The 13,917-nt window shown below is 37.6% G+C and overlaps 1 protein-coding gene across 9 annotated transcripts in view; it reads right to left on the bottom strand.

Moving 5' to 3' along the window:
- The window catches only part of unc-104 (kinesin family member unc-104), an 81,294-nt gene extending 72,469 nt beyond the window's left edge, over positions 1–8,825 (bottom strand). For 6 of the 9 annotated variants that reach the window (XM_089237743.1, XM_089237734.1, XM_089237736.1 and 3 more), the window contains exon 1: positions 8,645–8,825. The gene's annotated coding sequence lies outside the window, so the exon portion shown is untranslated. The remainder of the gene's footprint in view (positions 1–8,644) is intronic. The other 3 variants (XM_089237738.1, XM_089237745.1, XM_089237744.1) reach the window with 1 other exon arrangement.
- Between the last annotated feature and the right edge of the window lie 5,092 nt (positions 8,826–13,917).

The following is a 13,917-nucleotide window of genomic DNA, read 5'->3' as shown; positions in this document are numbered from 1 at the left end:
CAGTCCTCAGCAGTCTGAGTGCCCCTGGTTACCATCCAACTGGCAGCAACCAACAAGACATGAAGACAGAGGGGGGCTAAGAATCTCTGGGTTGGACCAGGCTGCCATAAGATGATTACTTTCGCCACGTATAACGGACCATCTCTTTCTTCAGAAAATCGTTTGCAGGAGTTGGAAAAAGAACTGGAAAGAATTTTCAAGAAACTTCGTTTTTGTGATTTGAACACGCACACAGCCACGTCTGCAAATTTGTGGTTTACTGTGAAAAAAAAAAACGAGAGTTCTAAAATGATCATCAATGTTATCTGATCCTAATCTAATAGAGAACTTATGACAGGTGCTTAAATGTCACTGTAAAGCTGCAAAATTTTCTAATCTGGAAGCAAAATTTCAATTTTTGCAGCAAGAATGGAAAGAAATACCTATCAAACATTTGATGGATTTGGTGGACTCAACACCCCCGCAGATGCAGCGCAGTAATTGAAGCCATGAGATGCTCTACCAAATACTGAAAAATATGTTATTTATTATGCTTATTTTTGATGGTTTGATAATTCTTGTGAATCTGTTTTTTTTTTAAAATCTCATAAGTTTGAATATTTTTGTTATAAACTAAGTATATGATTCAATCACGAAATAATTTTCAGATATGTAATTAGTAGGTGTAAGAATCATATCTTTATATATGCTTTATATACTGATTGTACCCATGCATTAAAATATTTTAGCAAAAATAAGGTCATCTGACTTTTTATGAACGCAACTGCATATCTCACATATTGGATAAATTTTGTGACTGCTAACAAGAGCCATGCCCATTTCTTCACAATTTTTTTTTCATCAGTATATTTTACTGTATTTTCTCTATTTGTGAATGAGTTTGCTTAGAGTTGAATACCAAATCCCCCTCCCGTTTGCGCAAAACATATAAAAGGCTGCGAGATCAGAAATTTGAATGCAAAAAATCTACAAACAGAATTTTGCAAGTAGTAGTCCTATTTGTAGAGCGAGTAGTAAACAAATTTATGGTAGCAATTCAATGGCATCTTGCATAACATAATAAGTGAATATAGTTTTTTTTTCCATTCCCAATGGTTAGAAAATTCATAGAATTTGAATGCGACTGTACATAAAAAAAAAGCATTGAAAACATTGAAAAATCATTGAGATTAAAAAAGATCAATCAAAGAGAAAAACCAATCAAAGAAAGCATTGAAAGCACAGAAAAACAACTACAGCCAATGGCCACTGTGGTAACAGTGGGGGTTTGCACCCAGGTTGCCGTGATGTGAGTTCGTCACAATGAGCACTCGACCACCACAGTAGCTGAACCCTAAATGCACTGAAAACAACCATGACAAGTTATTTTACATGCATATTTAATATTCGATCAAATTGAACAGAGCCACCCCTCAAGGGTATGCAACAGGTGTGGCCATACAGGGCCCCCGTGCTTGAAGGAGTCCTTCCTTCATAAGCGGTAATATAAATGAATAAAAAAAGTTCAATTTTCTACAACAATAAAGCAAGGTTTTCGAACAGTGTTTCAACAATAAAAATGAAAATTTATTTCTAAATAACACAACAAATAAATGAGAATTATTTGTAACTCAAAGAAGCCCCCCACAGATCATTTTCATGTTTTCCCTACAGGCTTTGAGTCTGGTAATGGTGGTCATGGAATTCACCTAATTTTGAGGAACCGCAGACATTTTATTTTTGGCATGAAATCAATTTAACTGGTGTAATAATGCAGTTATTATAAACTAATACGAAAACAGTAGATGTTCAAAGTGCAACACCAATTTTTTAGTTTGCTTTTGGACCCGTAATACCTAGGGTTGGTAAAAAAACATTTTTTTTTTTTTTAAACTAAAAAAACCGTTTTTTTTTGTTTTAAATAATATTAACATTAAAAACAATAAAATTTCTGAAAAATAATTAAAACTTCTAATAATTAATTAAAGTAAAATGTTTATTAATTTAATTAACACAATTCCCATATTAATTAATGTCTATAAATATTACTTACATTTTAACAAAAACCAACTTTTGCAATTTAATTTAATTTGCTTAACTCAATGGATTACTTCAAGTTTGAAAATTCTTTTAATGTTGTTATTAATCATATAATATAAAGATATGTTTTTTTTATACAGTTAACTTTTAGTATACTTTTAATTAGGAAGCTATTTGGCAAAAACTATGATAAAAATTAGGTGAATATAATATATTTAATGAAGTATAAATAATGCAGATTAATTAGCAATGATTTATGATAAACAAGGTGATTGTAACTAAGGTTCTGATTTCAAAACACTGTAAAAAAAGAATGATTGTTAGAATGACTTGAAAATTCCTGAAGAAATGGAATTTTATTAAGTAAAGGGGAAAAAAAATACTTAAAAATGTAAAATTAATGACATCATCCAACAAATGGGAAATTTGCTCACAGAATGAAAACAATAGCCAGTCATGGCAAAATGATAACTTAATTAGCATTGCACGATTTCATAGTTAATGGAAACATCACAGAAAACTAAGTAATTGAACAAATAACTACAACTTACTCAAGAAATGTTAAGTATGTTGTCCACCTTGTTTTGGCTATGAAGTGAAAGCACAAAAATTCTTGATCAACAACAGATCAGAGTATGCAATGTGGATGCACTTACAATTCACCTTTATTAAACCAAACGTGCCCCCACATTAATATTCTTGAGGAACTTCTACTTATAGGGGATACACTGAAGCGTGCAATTCACCAAAGTTTTCAATCCGACCACTGTTCATAACATTTTGAGGTACCCCCCCACAGCCAGAAGTTGCAAGGGTTAAGGTCACGTGAACTGGCAGTCGATTAGGTGTCACGTCATCCTGTTATTGTCAAAATAGTTCTTCAGCAGCTGTGTTGCTGGTATGGCAATGTGCATCTTGATAGAAGTTGTTCTATCCACACACTGATGCTATTGAAGTGCCGAAATGATGTGGTTACGAAATAGATTATACTGCTGGATAAGTACAGCATCATCTACTTGTACATTTTGCACTACTTGCATTTTTTTCTTTTGCCAAAGAAATTTCCATCTTTCAGGAGTACCCATGCAAATTTTCAAGTCATTCTGACCAGTACTTATTGTATAGTTTTGGAATCAAAACTTCATTTATCATTGATCATTTTTGTCGCACCACTGTCATTTTCTGCACATGAGGGCTAATTAGACCGGGACCTACAATTTATTGCCGATTCCGAATGGCAAGCATATTTTTTATACTCATGGAGAGATTGGTGCGCTAACCCCTCGATGGGGGACTGTCTGCGATAGCAATTTTTTCTGTGGTCATGTCGCCGTTTCGGTTGCACCCCTGTGTCAGGAAAGTTTTCTGACAAGGACGAACCAGGTATCGAACTCACAACACCTCTAAACATCTTTTGGTACTGTAGGCAAGTATCTTACCGACCTGGGCTACCATGCCCTTCAATTATAATCACTTTGTATATAGCTGATTATTTTTCATAAATCTGTTACTACTATACAGTAGAACCCTGATTAACTGGGCCTAACAGTGAAAGTATATTTTAAAAAAACCTATTGAATATTAAGACTGGGAGATATACAGTAGGAGATGTGCTACTTCTTATGGGGAAGAAAATGAAAATGTATGTGAGGTAATGTAACTACTAGTACACTGGTCTTTGTCCTATAAGGACAGCTGGTGTCTTTATTGGATTATAAGACCACCTGTCCCTGGCATAATGGTGTCACTACTGTTGCTGCTTCTATGTGAAGGGAAAAAGAAACCCTTTGAGATAATGTACCACTACATTTAGATGTGTGATGCAATCCTTATTCATGAATTTGCTAAAGATAGAGCATTAGAATGCAGCCAAAGGTTAGAAAATGTGGTAAGAATGAGAAATTTTGGCTTCTGTGTATATAACTTTAAATAACTAAGATTCTTCCTTCAGGGTTGTTTGGTTTAAACCACTTGGTTTTTTATAAAAAAATCAAATAAAAGTGGGGCCTAAATATAATTTTTTTTCTTGAAAAATATCATATTGGTTCATTATTAGCCAAAATTTTTCATTCTTACCACATTTTATATTCTTGGGGGACATTCTGTTGGTATATCTTTAAATGGCATAAGATGGTATAAGTGGTTTTTTCAAAAAAGTCTTATAAAAGTTGACTGAATATATATATTTTTTTCATATAAAGTATCTTATTTATTTTAAAGTGATATACAAAATCCAGAATTTCTCATTCTTAAAGCATTTTCTAACTGTTGGCCATATTCTGATGCTTTATCTTTAGCAAATTCATGAATAAGGATTGCATTACACATCTCAATGTAGTGGTGCCTTATCTTGAAGGGTTTTTCCCCCTTCACAAAGAAGCAGCAACAGTAGTGACACCACCATGCTAGGGGCAGGTGGTCTTGTAATCCAATAAAGACACCAGCTGTCCCTAAAGGATAAAGACCAGTTGTACTAGTAGCTACATTTACCTCACAGATATTTTCATTTTCTTTCCCATAAGAAGCAGCACATCTCATACTCTCCCAGTCTTAATATTCAATAATATATATATATTTTTATACTTTCACCATTAAACCCAGTTAATCAAGGTTCTACTCATAAGCGGAGATAGACGTGGAAGTCGGGGAGGCATGGTCATTATTGCTGGGGGGGGGCATGATGATGTCAATTCATATCTACATTTATACATTAGATCAGTCGACTCCACCTTTGACGCTGGGGGAGCAATGCCCCCCATATCTCCGCCCATGGTTCTACTGTATAGTAGTAACAGATTTACGAAAAATAATCAGCTATATACAGGGTGATTATAATTTAAAGTTTTGACCAAAACCATACAATAAGAACTACTGGTCAGAATGACTTGAAAATTTACATGGATACTCCTGAAGCAATGAAAATTTCTTTGGCAAAAGAAAAGAAAAAAAGTGCAAAATGTGCAAGTAGATGATGCTGTACTTTGCCAGCAGGATACCATTTTATGTAACCACATCATTTCGGCACTTCAACAACATCAGTGTGTGGATAGTACAACTTTTATCAAGATGCACATTGCAATACCAGCAAAGTAGCTGCTGAAGAACCATTTTGGCAATAAGAGGATGGCATGACACCTGGCCTTCAGTTAACCTGACCCTTAATATTAACCCTTGCAACTTCTGGCTGTGGGGGGTACCTCAAAATCTTATGAACAGTGGTCGAATTGCAAACTCTGGTGAATTGCAAGCACATCCACATCATGACCATGGCATAATCTGATCTGTTATTGAACAAGCATTTTTGTGCTTTCACCTCATAGCCAGAACACACACAGTGGACAACACATTTGACATTTTTTAAGTAAGTTTAGTTTTATTTGTTCAATTACTTCATTGTTATAATGTTTCCATGAATTATAAAATTGTGCAATGCTAATTAAGTTATCATTTTCATTATGCAAACAAATTTCCCACATGTTGGATGAGTAGTGTCGTTAATTTTACATTTTTAAATATTTTTCCCCCTTTGCCATTTAAAATTCCATTGCTTTAGGAATATCCATGCAAATTTTGAAGTCCTTCTGACGATGGTTCTTTCTTTAAGTATTTTGAAATCAGAACTTTAGTTATAATCACCCCGTATATTGTAAATCATCGCTAATTAATCTGCATTATTCATGCTTCATTAAATACATTATATTCACCTACTTTTTATAGCAGTTTTTGCAAAATAGCTTCCTAATTAACCATACTGAAAGTAACTGGAGAAAAAACCTTTATATTATATGGTTAATAATAACAATAAGAATTTTCAAACACAAAGTAATTCATTGAGTTTATTTAAAGATTTTATTATAATTAATTATTAGAAGTTTGAATGATTTTTCAGAAATTTTATTGTTTTTACTGTTAATGCTATTTAAACCAAAATAACCCGGTGTTTTGGTTTTTTCAAAAACTTTTTTTTTTTTACCAACCCTGCTTCATATGAAAAAATATATATATTCCGGTCAATTTTATGAGACTTTATGAAAAAAAAAACACTTATACCATCTTATGCCATTTAAAGATATACCATCAAAATGTACCCCAAGAATATAAAAATGTGGTAAAAATGAAAAATTTTGGCTAATAATGAACTAGCATGATATTTTTCAAGGAAAAATGATATTTAGGCCACTTTTATTTTATTTAAAAAAAAAAACCACTTGGTTAAAACCATGGTTTAAACCAGCGGTTCTCAACCTTTTTTGACTCGTGGAGCCCTTTTTAGTAAAAAAAGTCTATGGCTGAGCCCCGTAGGCACATTTCTTGATTATTTATCAAAGTTACTGATTTATTTTTACTATTTGAAAATATTTATAATTTTATTTTTTAATTTTAATTTTTTTTTATTGAAGCAGCCACGGAGCCCCTGGAGAGTGCACAAGGAGCCCAAGGGCTCCACGGAGCACCGATTGAGAACCGCTGATTCAAACCAGTTTCCCAACCTTTTTTGTCCCATCGCCCCCTTCTGCAGAAATTTTTTTCTCCCATCGCAATCTAACCCATAGGATCCTATGTTATACCCGTAGCTTCTACTGCCCCCTGGAACTTTCCATCGCCCCAAGGGGACGTTAACACCCACATTGGAAATCACTGGTTTAAACCAAACAACAGTTAGCTATTACTATTATAATTTATTTATTTCTTCCATTAATTATGCCTTTTTGCCTTGACATTCTTGACATTTTTAGTGCCTTTTTGCCTGCCTATTTCGGCCATTTCTTGTGTTTAAACTTTTGGGCTCTAGTTATAAAGAATTTTTTGTTATAGGTGGAATATATCAATGCTATGAAAAGGGAAAATAATCGGGAAGATAAAGAGTAATATCATTACATAGGTTATTATCGTTATACACATAGAGAGATGAAAGGGTAGTTTAGCTGATTCTCTACAGGTATCCGGAGGTGCAAACATGAAAGAAAATAATGGGAGACCCAAAGTTTGTCAGCAATGTTCCCCCCAAAGCTACGCATGATGGTTAGTTGTGTGCACCATGACCGTCTTAAGAGCATCGTGGGCCTGGGGCCAAGCGATTTTTACGAGGCCCTACCAGGCAAATTCTTGAAAATTTCAACCATATCTCATTTTTGTAATGGCCCCCAGGCTGTGCCTGGATGGGCCAGCACCTTCTAGAGATAGAAGGTCTCCCCACGGGTTGCCAAGTTCATCTGTAACATCATTAAGACTACCTAACAAGTTTGCCACATTTTGAACCACAGCATCCTATTTCGTTTCTTCTTATTTTGGCTTCCTGGTTGGCTCACAAATACTGCATGGTAATTGGGTGTGGGGCATAGAAATCTGCAATTCTGAGCCTGATTGTTTTTTTTCCGCACAATGATGAAGATTTTTTGGCACACTGGTTTGAGTGACCAAAACAGTCTGCAAGAATGTGACTGACCAAAAAGATGACCTAAAGAGCACGAAGTGGCGCTTGAGTTGCACGGTAGTAAGATGTTTGTCTTCCACTGTGAAGATTGTTGTCAGGTCACAGGCTTGATCCCGGCAAAGAATATAGATAAAAACAGACCCGTAACTAGGCTGGAGCAATTGGGGACCCCTGAGCCGAATGGGGGCCTCACAAAAAAATATGCACTTATGTTGCATAATATTTTTTTCAGGAACCCTAGAAAAAGTCTGCCCCAGGCCCTGAGAAGGCATGCTAAAGCCCTGGATAACAAATTATTTTCCCTAACAAACTTGAGGCGACCACTGATAGATGTTGCCTTCATTTCCAACCCAACTCGTTAACAGCAGTAAATTGCAGTACAGCCATACGGCCAGAGTTAAAGAGTGTGCATGGGCAGAAATACGGGGGGGGGGGCATGGGAAAGCATTGCCACTGCCGCCCCCCAAGGTGGAGTCAACTGAATCATAATCGTTCAATGCAGAAATGGCAAATTTTTGTTGACGCAGTTCGACATAGAGAAAAATTTGGTTTATTTCAAAAGAGACTATTTATTATACAAGATATTCTTTTGCTGACAAGGATTTGCCCCCCCCCCCCGCAAAGCTTTGTTTCCTCCTGCTGACATCGGGGCTGGGGGGGGGAAGGGAAGTAGACAACGCTTTGTAAACTTTGACATTGACTAGGGTCCCAAAATGTCCAAAATTCTGTGTCTACTTGATTGGCTCCTCTTATTTGACATTTTCCATTAAAAAATTATAAACAGTTAATTATTATTTTTAGAGAAGATAAACCAAACAAAGAGAAAAATCTCACCTCTTTATAAATCAATACGGTTGTAATAATTGGAATAATTTATTTAAAAAAAAATTGAAAAGAGCTAAAACTATATAATATATACAGCAATAGGTTCTTTTTTTCTCAATGAAACATGTATCACAGATTCAAGTTGAACAATATATACGCACATATGTGTAGTCCGCACTAAAAGGGTAAAAAAATAAGGGGGGATCCGCACTCATGACTCATCCAATCGATCCAACACACAGACAAATCGCCGCCACCGCACATCCAAAACACAACACCGAAAGAAAGCATATTTACATTCATTAAGAAAAACAAACGAGAAATTTTACGATTATTATTCAAAACAGTAAACAAATCATTGATTACCGGACTTGTTTCCGCTTCATTAATTAAACACGAAATCAGCGCTCGACGCAAAACAGCTGAAAGTTAATTACGTAAACACCAGGAGAGAGGGTCCATCACTTCACATTTCAAAAACCCACAGTCAGCGGGCGGCCCGCTCTGCGTTTTCTTTCCTTCCCGCTGGCGTAGTGGGCAGAAATGAAAAAATAAAAAAAAATAAACCAACCCGAGTGTGCAGACGACAGAGAGATGCTAAGCATGCAATAACGCGCCAAAAAGCCAGCCAAATACGGATCGATTTTCCCCTTCGTATAATCTTGTGACCATATGACCCGTATATTACGGAATTTTTTAACTAATTTTTGGCGATGATTGGCAATTGCCAATGTTTATACCTAGATTTGACTGTTACGATGAGTCGATGGAACTATTTAGATATATTTATTACAGAAACATTATTACTACAAACTACATAACACATACCTCGACAGTTACAGCAGAATGGGAACATAAACAGTTCACTGACCATAAAGTATTTATTTCTCCTCTAAGATTTATAGCTCTCCTCTGACTTATAGCTCAGTGTGTCAGTGTATAACAACATACGTTATAAGTGCTGCCATCTATCAGACATTATTTACACTACTCCCCCTTTCAATTCAGTCTGTCTGAATTATCTGAATCAATTCTATACTCATTTAAAAATTATAATGAGTATATAGCCATGTCTGATACCACAATTCATATCAATGAATTCCAAGGACGAAGAAGATGCGGTGAAAACCTGTGCTTCGTATCACGTACTACGTATGGCAATGGCAATCTGAAGTATCTTAGTGGAAATTAGGTGACAAGTCCCAGTTTTTTGCAAAAAGCTTTTGATGAGCTGGTCTTAGCAGTCCTTTCGTCAGTACGTCTGCAATCATATCTTGACTCTGCACATATTCAAGGAGTATGTCCCCTTCTCTGATCTTGGATCTAATATGATGATGCCTTACATCAGCGGTTCTCAAACCTTTTACTACTCGCGGAGCCCTTATTTAGTAAAAAATTCTATGGTAGAGCCCCGTAGGCCCATTTCATAGGCGGAGATAGACTTGTAAGTCTGGGGGGGGGGGCAAGATGATGATGTCGATTCATCTATACATATATGCATTAGATCTGTCGACTTCACCTTTGTTGATGTTGGGTTTGGTTTAGTAGTTGAATTTTTTGAGAATTTGCCATGTAGGGCCTCAGAAAAATCACTTGGCCCGGGGGCCCATGATGCTCTTAAGATGGCCCTAACAGAGTGTTGCTTTTTTGACATCCAGGTGGCAGCTCCTCCTGACATCATGAATGCAGATATGGCATGCAGATAGAATGCATCCAGATATGGACATTCTGGTATCAAAACAATTTCCCCAATCTGCATCAGCATATGCAGAAAGCTCAGAGTGATCAGCTTCATACATCATTTTCGTAGAAACAGTTGACTTGATGTATTGAAGAACACGTTTCAGTGCAGTCCAGTGATCTTTTCCAGGGTTGTTGTTGAACTTGCTTGAATGACCAACAGCAAAAGCTATATCGAGTCTCGTTGAATATGCAGCGAAGATGAGAGATCCAACCAATTCTATATAAGGTACATTGAACATCTCTTTCTTTTCCGATTCGGTCTTCGGTTCATCATTCTTGGATAGACTAAGACTAACTTCAAGAGGAGTGGCAACATTATGACAATCAGACATGACAAAACGAACAAGAACATCCTTCAAGTATTTTTCTTGATCAATGAAAATTTTTTTGTTGTTTCGATCACGAGTGATCCTCATACCTAAACAATGGTTCACTTCACCAAGGTCTTTCATCTTAAACTCTTTGACAAGGGCAGTTTGTGAGTTCATCAGTAGCAGATTTATCATCACTAAAAATTAGAATGTCATCCACATATATTCCCACAATGATTGTTTCCTCCCCTTCGATCTTGAAGTACACACAATAATCATATTCTGACGAAGTGAACTCAATGTCGAGAAGAACATCATCGACTGGCTTGCTTCAAACCATAGACAGATTTCAAAAGACAACAAATGGATCCGGATGGAAGTTTGGCATACAGGTCTTCATCCAACTTCGGGTGGAGGAAGACAGTCACAACATCCATGTGATGAACATCCCAGTCATATTTAGCAGCAAAGGCAAGCAGAAGTCTGATCGAAGTTGTTCGGATGACTGGTGAGAAGGTTTCATCATAATCAAGGCCATAGCTTTGGGAGCATCCACGAGCAACCAAACGGGTTTTGTACCTTTCAATAGAACCATCAGCAGTCTGCTTAATCTGTGAAAACCCATTTCATGGAAATGGCTTTCCGACCTGGAGGAAGTTCAGCTGGAATCCATGTTTGATTATCAGCAAGCAATTTCAGTTCCTCGTCAATGGCCCTTTTCCAATGTTCAGCATCCTGGCTGTTCAGAGCTTCAGTTAATGATTCAGGTGTACATTCACACAATTAAGCTTAGAAGGGTACAAAATCATCATTGATGATACGAATTTTCTGTTGCCGTGGACGTTGAGGATAGCGATCAGATCTAATCGGAACACTTGGCAAAATGTCAGGTGTCCTCACAGGATGGGAAAGAGAAGACTTTTCTAAACTGCTTTCAAATGATGTTTGAGTCTCTAGAGAAGGCTCGGAGATAGTAACGGTTGAAAACTGTGTATCAGCTGCATCTTCAGGCGACAGAAATGGATCATAGCTCGAGGAATTCATTTTGCCAAATGGAAACTGGTCTTCAAAAAACTTCGGATCTCTAACAATTTGCACCTCCTCTATTTGAGGATTTTAAATGCTATAACCCTTGGTTTCGTCGCTGTAGCCAAGAAGGATACCATCCCCAGCTTTAGGATCCAGCTTCTTTCTTTTACACTGGGGGATATGAGCCATGGCTCGACATCCAAAAATGCGAAGATGCAATATGTCAGGTTTTCGTCCGGACCACATTTCTTGGGGAGTGCGATTTTTCAGACCTTGTGTAGGACATCCAGGGTCGCAACTAGAGAGGAGTAAGCGGGTCTGGTGCCCCGGGCGCTGAACCAGAACGGGTGCCGAATTCACCCCTCATGTGCTTCCTCTACGCAAGGGGCGACTAAATTTCGGCTTGCCCTGGGTGACAAAGTATCTAGTTGCGGCACTGAGGACATCGGTTGCGAATGTGGGTAGCTGTCAAGACAGCCCCGGCCCAAAACACAATGTCCAAATTAGAGTTGAAAAGCATAGCAAGAGCAGCTTCCATCAAAGTGCGGTTGAGGCGTTCGTCTACTCCATTCTGCTCGGGTGTATGTGGCACAGTTCGCTGATGCAATATTCCAGCATCTCTTTCAGGAAATTCTCCATTTTTCCATAAACATATTCTCCACCATTGTCAGAACGTAACGCTTTGATTTTTCTTTCCATCTGATTTTCCACAAATGTCTTGAATTCGACAAATTCGTCAAAAACTTGATCTTTAGACTTCAGGAAGAATACAAAGCATTTGCGGGAGAAATCATCGATGAAAGTAAGAAAATAACGAGCTCCACCTTTTGATGAGATTTGCATGGGGCCACAGAGGTTATTAACACCTTTCCCTGGCCTGCCCGATGCCCAGATTTGTGACCAATTGGGCACATCTGGGATCACTTGGAACAACAAGTTGGGCAGCCTGGGTATTTGATTACACTAGAGGCGCGCTTACAACAACTGTGGGATGAGATGACGCAGGACACCATACGGGACCTGTATGCCTCGATGGCCACCCGTATCGCATCGTGTATTCAAGCTAGAAGTGGCCCAACAAGGTACTAGAAACTCCATTCATTTGCAGTATTCTCTGTATCAAATGGTTATTTTGCTTTAATTATGTAATCACGTACTTATAATCAATGTTGTACTCACGTATATAAAATTTCATTACATTCGGACAACTCTTTCTTGGTGCGCAAATTTTTATGGCAATGAGTATTGGCCATACACTCGGCCCTATACATCGATCTTTGTAATTCGGGGTCAACACCACGTTGGTGTATTTTTTTTTTGTGATAATTATAGCCAGGGCCGCAACTGGGGGTGTAGGCGGGTCTCGTGCCCCGGGCGCTGGACCAGAGAGGGCGCAAATTTTATTCTCAAACCTCTCCTTCAACATTACAAGGGGGTGCCAAGATGCGCACTTGCCCGGGTAACCAAGCATATAGTCGCAGTCCTGGTTCTGGCATCAGCTACTCTGTCGCCTGTATCCTCCGCCTATGCTACAGGTTGTCCTGTAAGTGCTAACTCGGCCTTTATCTCATCAACCGTCCGCAGTAGAGGTGTGATTCCAGTTTACAAAAATTCTCAAAAACCATTCAAAAATTACTCTGTATCAGTTTTGCGAGGGAAAAACACAATGTGGCACAAAATAAAAAAAATCTAATTTCTATATGGTCCCTTTGTCCTCTAACTTCCAATTAGGAAGTTGTTGCGCTGTCTCTCCTGGGGCCAACAAAAAATATTCCACGTTTGTAAGTGCTATATTCGCTGAGATATTTGAATTCACATATCGGAGAAAAGTTATGAAAGAACAGCATAAACCTAACGGAGAAATCTCCTTTTCCTCATTTATGCTGTCTTTTCTCAACTTTTCTCAGTTTTGTGAATTTGAATATCTCAACGAATACTTCGCTTAGAAACTTGGATTTTTTTTTGTGGGCCTCAGGGGACAAACCTCAGAGACAGGGCAACAACTTTCTAATTGGAAGTTAGAAGACGGGGGAGGGGGACGCATAAAAATTTTAATTTTTTTTATGACACTGTATTTTCACTCTCGAAACTAGTATTGGGTAATTTTTGAATGCCTTTCGAGCATATTTTAAATTGCAACTATACCTCTAGGACGGACAGTTGATGACATAAAGGCCACATTAGCACATACAGGACACTCTGTATAGCAAATGAAGCCGCAAAAGTTGATAAGAAGGGCATTTCGGTAGTATCAGACTCACCTCTGAAGATGCCCAAGACGTTCTTAAGGTCGAAAAAATCCTTATTTGTTGGTCTGTACGTCAAATAAAACTTCTTACTGAATTTCATGAATTTCAGCGGTTCGGCTCGGCATGATTTCACTATATGTCTCATGTTATTGCACCCCTTCGGTCGTCTCCCCCCCCCCGAAGGATCGAATTTCAAAACACCCTTTCATAGTTAGTCTTTACGTCATGAAATAAAACTTGTGATTGAATTTTATGAATTTTCTTCATCGGTTCCGACCAGGGCCGGTCTGTATTCTATCCTGTTCTT

Source organism: Pholcus phalangioides, unplaced genomic scaffold (assembly GCF_987345545.1).
Source record: "Pholcus phalangioides strain wild (caught in Gottingen) unplaced genomic scaffold, Ppha-v1.0 ptg000010l_1, whole genome shotgun sequence".
Classification (NCBI taxonomy): Eukaryota; Metazoa; Arthropoda; class Arachnida; order Araneae; family Pholcidae; genus Pholcus; species Pholcus phalangioides.
Note: the sequence above shows the minus strand (reverse complement) of the source record. Positions and strands in the feature narration are given on the sequence as shown.